A 9,486-nucleotide genomic window follows, 5' to 3' on the forward strand; every position below is an offset into this window, starting at 1 on the left:
CAACTAGACCATTCGTTTGTATCCCTCCATTCCCAGTCTGCTCATGTGACTATCCAGGTAAGTCTTAAACGATCCCAGTGTGTCTGCCTCCACCACCCTGCTTGGCCGTGCATTCCAGGCCCCCACCACCCTCTGCGTAAAAGACGTCCCTCTGATATCGGAGTTAAACTTCGCCCCTCTCACCTTAAGCCCGTCACCCCTCATGATCGTCACCTCCGACCTGGGAAAAAGCTTCCCGCTGTTCACCCTATCCATAACCCCTCCGGCCTGGCTGATTGGCCAAAACACTACGCAGCGTCTCATCGATCATCGCATGATTCCATTCACAGGGATTGTTCCTGAACGGGATTTCTGCTACAGTCTGCCACAATATTTACATTTTCACACCGGAACCTCATCCACTTCACCCCCAATGCCTGTCAGGAATTTAGACGCTACTCCCAGACCCTGTTCCAATCCAAGAAGCCAACATCTTGTCCACAATAGTCTTATTGTCTTTGCTGTAAATCAGTGTGGATAACCTGAGCTGGGTGACCATGTCTACAAAGTACAATAAACACACACCTTTGTCTTTATCCCAAATTTACAAATCCATCGCCACGGCATGATTGAAATCCCAGGTTAATTATAGACTCACGAATGAAGGTGGAGATGTCCACAGATCTCACATCAGGCTGATAGTTGCTCTGTGAGATCATTACTGCCTCAATCTTTTAACTTGATTTATTACTGTCACATGTATTAACATACAGAGAAAAATATTGTTTCTTGTGCGCTATACAGACAAAGCATACTGTTCATAGAGAAGGAAAGCAGAGAGTGCAGAATGTAGTGTTACAGTCACAGCGAGGGTGTAGAGAAAGATCAACTTAATGTGAGGTAGGTCCATTCAAAAGTCTGACAGCAGCAGGGAAGAAGCTGTTCTTGAGTCGGTCGGTACGTGACCTCAGACTTTTGTATCTTTTTCCTGATGGAAGAAGGTGGAAGAGAGAATGTCCGGGGTGTGTAGGGTCCTTAATTAAACTGGCTGCTTTGTTGAAGCAGCGGGAAGTGTAGACAGAGTCAATGGATGGGAGGCTGGTTTGTGTGATGGGATTGGGCTACATTCACCACCCTTTGTAGTTCTTTGTGGTCTTGGGCAGAGCAGGATCCCATACCAAGCTGTGATACAACCAGAAAGAATGCTTTCTATGGGGCATCTGTAAAAGTTGGTGAGAGTTGTAGACGACATGCCAAATTTCCTTAGTCTTCTGAGAAAGTAGAGGCGTTGGTGGGGCTTTCTTAACTATAGTGTCAGCATGGGGGAGACCAGAACAGGTTGTTGGTGATCTGGACACTTAGAATCTTGAAGCTCACGACCCTTTCTACTTCATCCCCATTGATGTAGACAGGGGCATGTTCTCATTTACACTTCCTGAAGTCGATGACAATCTCCTTTGTTTTGTTGACATTGATGGAGAGATTATTGTTGCTGCACCAGTTCACCAGATTCTCTATCTCATTCCTGTACTCTGTCTCATCATTGAGATCAGACCCCATTACAGTGACACATCTGTATCCTGAAGCAGTGCTCTCAGTTTCAGTGGTGCTGGATGACCAAACTGCTTATGGAGTTTCAGAATAATCTTCTTCCTGTCCATCATGCTGTTATCTGTTAGCCTCATGAAGCCTCTGATTAGACATTTTCAGTTCAGTTAAAGGAAGGTAATAATGGCCTGACCTTGTAAAATATACATCCACACACCTTCAAATAACACAGCTCTGTCTGTACATCTACACACCTTCCAAATCACACAGCTCTGTCTGTACATCTACACACCTTCCATATAACACAGCTCTGTCTGTACATCTACACACCTTCCAAATAACACAGCTCTGTCTGTACATCTACACACCTTCCATATAACACAGCTCTGTCTGTACATCTACACACCTTCCAAATAACACAGCTCTGTCTGTACATCTACACACCTTCCATATAACACAGCTCTGTCTGTACATCTACACACCTTCCAAATAACACAGCTCTGTCTGTACATCCACACGCCTTCCAAATAACACAGCTCTGTCTGTACATCTACACACCTTCCAAGTAACACAGCTCTGTCTGTACATCTACACACCTTCCAAATAACACAGCTCTGTCTGTACATCTACACACCTTCCAAATAACACAGCTCTGTCTGTACATCTACACACCTTCCAAATAACACAGCTCTGTCTGTACATCTACACACCTTCCAAATAACACAGCTCTGTCTGTACATCTACACACCTTCCAAATAACACAGCTCTGTCTGTACATCTACACACCTTCCAAATAACACAGCTCTGTCTGTACATCTACACACCTTCCAAATAACACAGCTCTGTCTGTACATCTACACACCTTCCAAGTAACACAGCTCCGTCAAGCTTCAGGTCGACAGTCTATGGGCTGTTTCATGCCAGACTGGCTCAATAACAAAGTTATGTCACTGGAAATATCTGTACGAATGAACAAGTTGTTTCCTGCACTCCGACAGGGAAGTGCCATCCTTTTGGAAGATGTTATATTGTAATCTCCAAATCAGAAACAGGTGGAACTGTCACTTTCTTTCAGATTTTCCGATCAGGACAACCTAATTAGCAATAGGGACTATCTTTGCCACATACAGTAGATGTACTTCCACTATCCAACACTGCACAGTTTAAAGAGTCTATCATCAGCACACTCATTATTGGGCTCAAAACAAGTCTTGTTTTCTTATCTTTTTTCTTATGTTTATCAGCAATGAAACAGGCCCTTCGGCCCAACTTGTCCATGCCACCTTTTTTTTAAATCCCTAAGCTAATCCCATATCCCTCTATACCCGTCATACCCATGTAACTATCAAAATGCTTTTTAAAAGACAAAATTGTACCGGCCTCTACTACTACCTCTGACAGCTTGTTCCAGACACTCACCACCCTCTGTGTGAAAAAATTGCCCCTCTGGACACTTTTGTATCTCTCCCCTCTCACCCTAAACCTATCCCCTCTAGTTTTAGACTCCCCTACCTTTGGGAAAAGATATTGACTATCTAGCTGATCTGTGCCCCTCATTATTTTATAGACCTCTATAAGATCACCCCTCAGCCTCCTATGCTCCAGAGAAAAAAGTCCCAGTCTATCCAGCCTCTCCTTATAACTCAATCCATCAAGTCCCAGTAGCATCCTAGTAAATCTTTTCTGCACTCTTTCTAGTTTAATAATATCCTTTCTATAATAGGGTGACCAGAACTGTACACAGTATTCCAAGTGTGGCCTTATCAATGTCTTGTACAACTTCAACAAGACGTCCCAACTCCTGTATTCAATGTTCTGACCAATGAAACCAAGCATGCTGAATACCTTCTTCACCACTCTGTCCACCTGTGACTCCACTTTCAAGGAGCTATGAACATGTACCCCTAGATCTCTGTCCTATAACTGTCCCCAACACCCTACCATTAACTGAGTAAGTCCTGCCCTGGTTCAATCTACCAAAATGCATCACGTTGCATTTATCTAAATTAAACTCCATCTGCCATGTGTCAACCCAGTGGCCCAATTGATCAAGATCCCGTTGCAATCCGAGATAACCTTCCTCACTGTCCACTATGTCACCAATTCAAGTTCTTCATGATCCTTATCTTTATATTCTCTTTATTGCAACTTTAAAGACACGGTTTCTTCATTTTGCAGTGATATGGGTAAATTGCATTGAAAACAGCAATTCACCATCTCTTCCAGTGAAATATCTTTTATCACCCTCCCCCATGTGTCTCTACCGGTTACATCCGCTTTCAAAATCAGGTCTCTTATTGGTGTAACTGCCTCTGTTTCGGGGCCTCCATCTACCATTTGGTGGAGAATGCAGCTGGGTTACTCCTGAACCCTCTCTCTGGGCGCTTTGGCATTCCGATCTGAACTGACAAAAGTGACGGGGGCAACTGTTTTCCAAAGAACTTTTTTAATGATGTTACCATTTGATCAAAGAGGGGCTCTCTTCCCTTACATTGTACTCCCGAAGATTGTCCATCTGAGACAGACATGCACAGTCCAAAATCTTAAAGGCCAACACCACATCTGGAATCTCCAAATTAAACTTCATTAGCCTGTTATGGCCCTTCTCAAATTCCATGGTATATTCCTCCATGGACTGGCTATCTTGTCTCCTAATCCTGTCAAAAATCACCCTCCCTTCATAATTCTCCAAAAACTTTTCTTTTTGACAAAAGAACAAAGAAAATTGCAGCACAGGAACAGGCCCTTCGGCCCCTCCAATCCTGCACTGACCATGCTGCCCAAGTGAACTAAAACCCCCTACCCTTCCGGGGACCATATCCCTCTATTCCCATCCTAGTCATGGATTTGTCCAGACACCCCTTAAAAGTCATTATTTTATCCGCTTCCACTACCTCCCCCAGCAGTGAGTTCCAGCACCCATCGCCCTCTGTGTAAATAATTTGTTATCTACTTATCTAATTATCTAGATATTGCAACAGGATCTGTAACCCTCCTTCTTTATCCAGGGTAATTACAGTCCACTCAGGAAACCTTGGCTCCTTATCTTGCTTCTAGCTGGGAGTGACAAAGCTAAACTCATATCTTGCATCTTGCTTGGTATTGCAGTAACAAAGGTCCACGTTTCCACTTCTGCCTTCCATTACGGGTATTGTTCAGCATCTGAAAAGACAGCAGGACAATAAAACGATGTAGTTTCACGTCTACCTTTTGCCATGGTCTTGTCCCCAGTCTGCAGCACCTCTTCAGGCCTTACCGAGATACCATGGGCTTTCCTCTGCCACCAATGTTCACCCGGTATTCGGGATAATACCGTGACAAGCAATAGAAAAACTAACTTCAGAAAGTACAGGTTTAATTAAGAAACTTCATTACAGAACACTCAGGCCACACCCTGGGCAATACAGGAATGAGAGAGACAACCTGGTGAACTGGTGCGGCAACAATAATCTCTCCCTCAATGTCAACAAGGAGATTGTCATTGACTTCAGGAAGTGTAAAGGAGAACATGCCCTTGTCCACGTCAACAGGGATGAAGTAGAAAGGATCAAAAGCTTCAGGTTTTTAGGTGTCCAGATCACCAACGACCTGTCCTGGTCCCCCCCATGCTGACACTATAGATAAGAAAGCCCCACCAACACCTCCACTTTCTCAGGAAATCTGGCATGTCAGCTTTTACAGATGCCCCGTAGAAAGCATTCTTTCTGGTTGTATCACAGCTTGGTATGGGATCCTGCTCTGCCCAAGACTGCAAAGAACTACAAAGGGTCATGAACGTAGCCCAATCCATCACACAAACCAGCCTCCCATCCATTGACTCTGTCTACACTTCCCACTGCCTCGGGGAAAAGCAGCCGGCGTGATTAAGGACCCCCCACACCCCGGACATTCTCTCTTCCACCTTCTTCCGTTGGGAAAAAGATACAAAAGTCTGAGGTCTCGTACCCCAACCGACTCAAGAACAGCTTCTTCCCTGCTGCTGTCAGACTTGTGAATGGACCTACCTTGTATTAAGTTGATCTTTCTCTACACCCTCGCTGTGACTGTAACACTTGACCAAACTGGCCATCTGAAATGGTGATTTGTAAAGCACTCTGGGATAATTGGGCGAGAAACTAAGACAGGCTGCAGCCTAAAAGACAGAAATAAACAGGCTGCAACCCAGATGAGTGAATACACAGGATACGGGTCATCTCCAGGACTTTCTTTTCAAACTGGGTTGTTTACCAGACATAGGGGCGCCGTAACCCCTTATTTAGAAGGGTGGTTTGTATTCTGTGTGCCCCGAGCACCTGCAGGCATGGCTGTTGGGGACATGATGTGGAGATGCCGGTGTTGGACTGGGGTAAACACAGTAAGAAGTCTCACAACACCAGGTTAAAGTCCAACAGGTTTATTTGAGCGCAAACACCTTTGCTACCAAATAAACCTGTTGGACTTTAACCTGGTGTTGTGAGACTTCTTACTGCCTGGGGGACACACCCGGAGATCGGTGTGGTAGCACCTGATTGGACTCTTATCGATCAGGGGGATCATGTCCTGATCAATTGATTGGCAATGGCCAAAAGGGGTGCGAAACCCAGCGGGGTATAAAGGGTGCTGCACAACCAGGAATCTCTCTCCCTCTCTCTGACCCCACCACCGAGCTACAGCAATGGTGACCGTTGCCAGCAGTGACCAGCACAAGGAGAACCACCACACCCGAGAAGGAAGGAAGGCCTGAGGCAGAGAGCCAGACCAGACTACACAGAGGACAACCGAGACCAGAGCACAGATAAAGGCCAATATCTACTTGGGTACTTGCCAGTCACACAAAGTTAAATCAAGATCTAGAACTTTAGTATTTTCCTGAAACGATAACTTATTGTTGGTTGGGTGGGTGATTACTGATTGTGTGGCTTTAAATAAATATTGGTTGTACTAATAAGGCGTCTACTCGTAGTTATTTGTCTATCGTATAGGGTTTAAAACAGACAGTGCGGCAGGCACAACACACTACGTTCTGCACTCTCTCCTTTCCTTCTCTATGAATGGTATGCTTTGTCTGTAAAGCGCGCAAGAAGCAATACTTTTCTCTGTAAGTTAATACATGTAACAATAATAAATCAAATCAAATCAAATAGCTCATCACAATCCCTATCTGCTCCGTACTTTTGCCAGGTCAGCTGGTCAGCTGACCATCACATCATTTTGCTATTGGTTACATTGTCTCCTGGACCAGCTGGTCAGCTGATCCTCACAGCCTGTTATCATTCGTTCTAATACCACAGCACCTACTCTCATTGGGCGGCACGGTGGGTTCGCACTGCTGCCTCACAGCGCCAGGGACACGGGTTCGATTCCCGGCTCGGGTCACTGCCTGTGTGGAGTTTGCACGTTCTCTCCGTGTCTGTGTGGGTTTCCACCGGGTGCTCTGGTTTCCTCCCACAGTCTGAAAGATGTGCTGGTTAGGGTGCATTGACCCGAATAAGCACTCGAGTGTGGCGACTAGGGGAATTTCACAGTAACTTCATTGCAGTGTCAATGTAAGCCTTACCTGTGACTAATAAATAAACTCCAATCTGTAGCAACCAGCCCAGAGTCCAAAGAATTTTGGAAAATAACCACTAATGGGTCTATTATTTCCAGGACCACTTCCTTAAGTACTCTGGGATGAAGATTATCAGGATCTGGAGATTTTTTCCACCTTCAATCCCATCAATTTCCCCAAAACCATTTCTCTACTAATGCCGATTTCCTTTAGCTCCTCACTAAAACGTGTTTCTCTCAGCACTTCTGGCACATTATTCATGTCTTCCTTTGTGACGACTGAAACAAAATACAAATTTAATTCCTCAGCTATTTCTTTATTCCTCTTTATAAATTCTCCCGTTTCTGACTGTAAGGATTTTAGTTTTTGCCAATTTGGCCATTCAGCCCATTGAGTCCACCCTGCCATTCGATCATGGCTGATATGGTCCTTATCCCCATTTTCTTGCCTTCTCCCCATAACCCTTCAACCCCATTACCAATTAAAAATCTGTCAAACTCCTCCTTAAATTTACTCCCAGCATCCACCGCACTTTGGGGCAGCGAATTCCACAGATTCACATCCCTTTGGGAGAAGTGGTTTCTCCTCAACTCTGTTTTAAATTTGCTGCCCCTTATCCGAAGACTAGAATGTCCCACTGGAGGAACCATCCACTCCACATCCACTTTATCTAGACCTTCTATCATCTTGTAGACCTCAATTTGATCTCCCCTCATTCTTCTAAATTCCAGAGAGTATCGGCCTAAACTGTTCAATCTCTCCTCATACGACAAACCCCTCATCTCCGGAATCAATCTAGTCAACCTCCTCTGAACTGCCCCCAATGCCAATACATCCTTCCTCAAACAAGGGGACCAAAACTGTGCACAATACTCCAGGTGGGGCCTCATCAATGCCTTGTATAGTTGCAGCATCACTTCCTTACCTTTATATTCTATTCCTTCAGCTATTATTCCCAACATTCCACTCACTTGCTTTAGTATCTGCTGTACCTGCATGCTGGTTTTCTGTGACTCATGAACAAGGACACCCAGATCCCTCTGCACCAGAGCACCCTGAAGTCTCTCCCCTCTTGTTCAATGATTGTACATTTGTGTCTGACACCCTCAGATGGACATTATTGAGTTAACAAAGTTCCAACCAATTAACAGAATTAATTGGAGACATTGTGCAGAAATTGTGAATTTTGGGAGTGGGAGATAGGACTTGCAAATTATTCAGATTATTTCTTTTAAGGGACTTTTGGATAAGTACATGGGACTTGGTAAGATAGAGGGTCATAGGTAAGCCTAATAGGTAGGGACATGTTCGGCACAACTTGTGGGCCGAAGGGCCTGTTTGTGCTGTAGTTTTTCTATGTTCCTATTATTCTGAGAGTGTAGAATTAAAAGCCACACATTGAACATTAAAATGAGTCAGAATTGAAAGACATCTCTCTCTCTCCAAGGAGTAACGCAATCCGGTGTTAAAAGTAACCGACAGAATCTCTGATTGGGAGGCCGCTATTGGCCAGGGTCAGTGAGGAGGTATTACATCAACCCCGTTTGTAACCTCTGGAATATCGATGGATACGGGATGATTTGATATCCTGCGGGGATTTTGAAAAGAATAGTTGTAGAGTGGTGAGTGTCTGGTACACAGTACCCCAGGAGGGGGTGGGAGCAGGCACGTTAGCGAGGTTTAAGGGGAAATTAGATGAATACATAAATTGGATGGGAATGGAAGGATGCAAACTCTGAGTAAATCCTGCCCTGGTTCAATCTACCAAAATGCATCACTTTGTGTTTGTCTAAATTAAACTCCATCTGCCATTCGTCAGCCCACTGGCCCAACTGACTAAGATCCCGTTACAGTTGGAGATAACTTTCCTCACTGTCCATGATGCCACCAATCTTAGTCAAATTGTTCTTTGTTAAACTGGGAGAAATTTCCTCTGCTGGTGAGGGAGAGTAGGGTAAGATGACACAACTTTAAAACCAGAACCAGTTCACCCACAGGATAGAAATTAGGAAATGATTATCCACCACAGAGCGAGAGTCTGCTCCGGAAGGTGCTGCAGGAATCACCGGGAAGCTGAGCGCAGTGGAGTTTGCTCAGTTTCAGTTAGGATGTTACAATAGGTGCAGCTGAGTGGGAGGGGGGACAGGATGGATTAATGCACAAATCACTCATTGAAACATAGAAACTAGAAGCAGGACGAGGCCATTCGGCCCTTCGAGCCTGCTCCCCTATTCACCTTCATCATGGTTGATCATCAAATTCAATATCCTGATCCCCCCCTTTCCCTCCATATCCCCTGATCCCTTTAGCACCAAGAGCGAAATCTAATCTCTTCTTGAAATCAGACAATGTTTTGGCCCCAGCTACATTCTGTGGGAGTGAATGCCACACATCCCCCACCCTCTGGGTGAAGAAGTTTCTCCTCACCT

Source organism: Carcharhinus amblyrhynchos, chromosome 2, assembly GCF_965287045.1.
Source record: "Carcharhinus amblyrhynchos chromosome 2, sCarAmb.v2.hapA, whole genome shotgun sequence".
In the NCBI taxonomy this organism is placed as follows: Eukaryota; Metazoa; Chordata; class Chondrichthyes; order Carcharhiniformes; family Carcharhinidae; genus Carcharhinus; species Carcharhinus amblyrhynchos.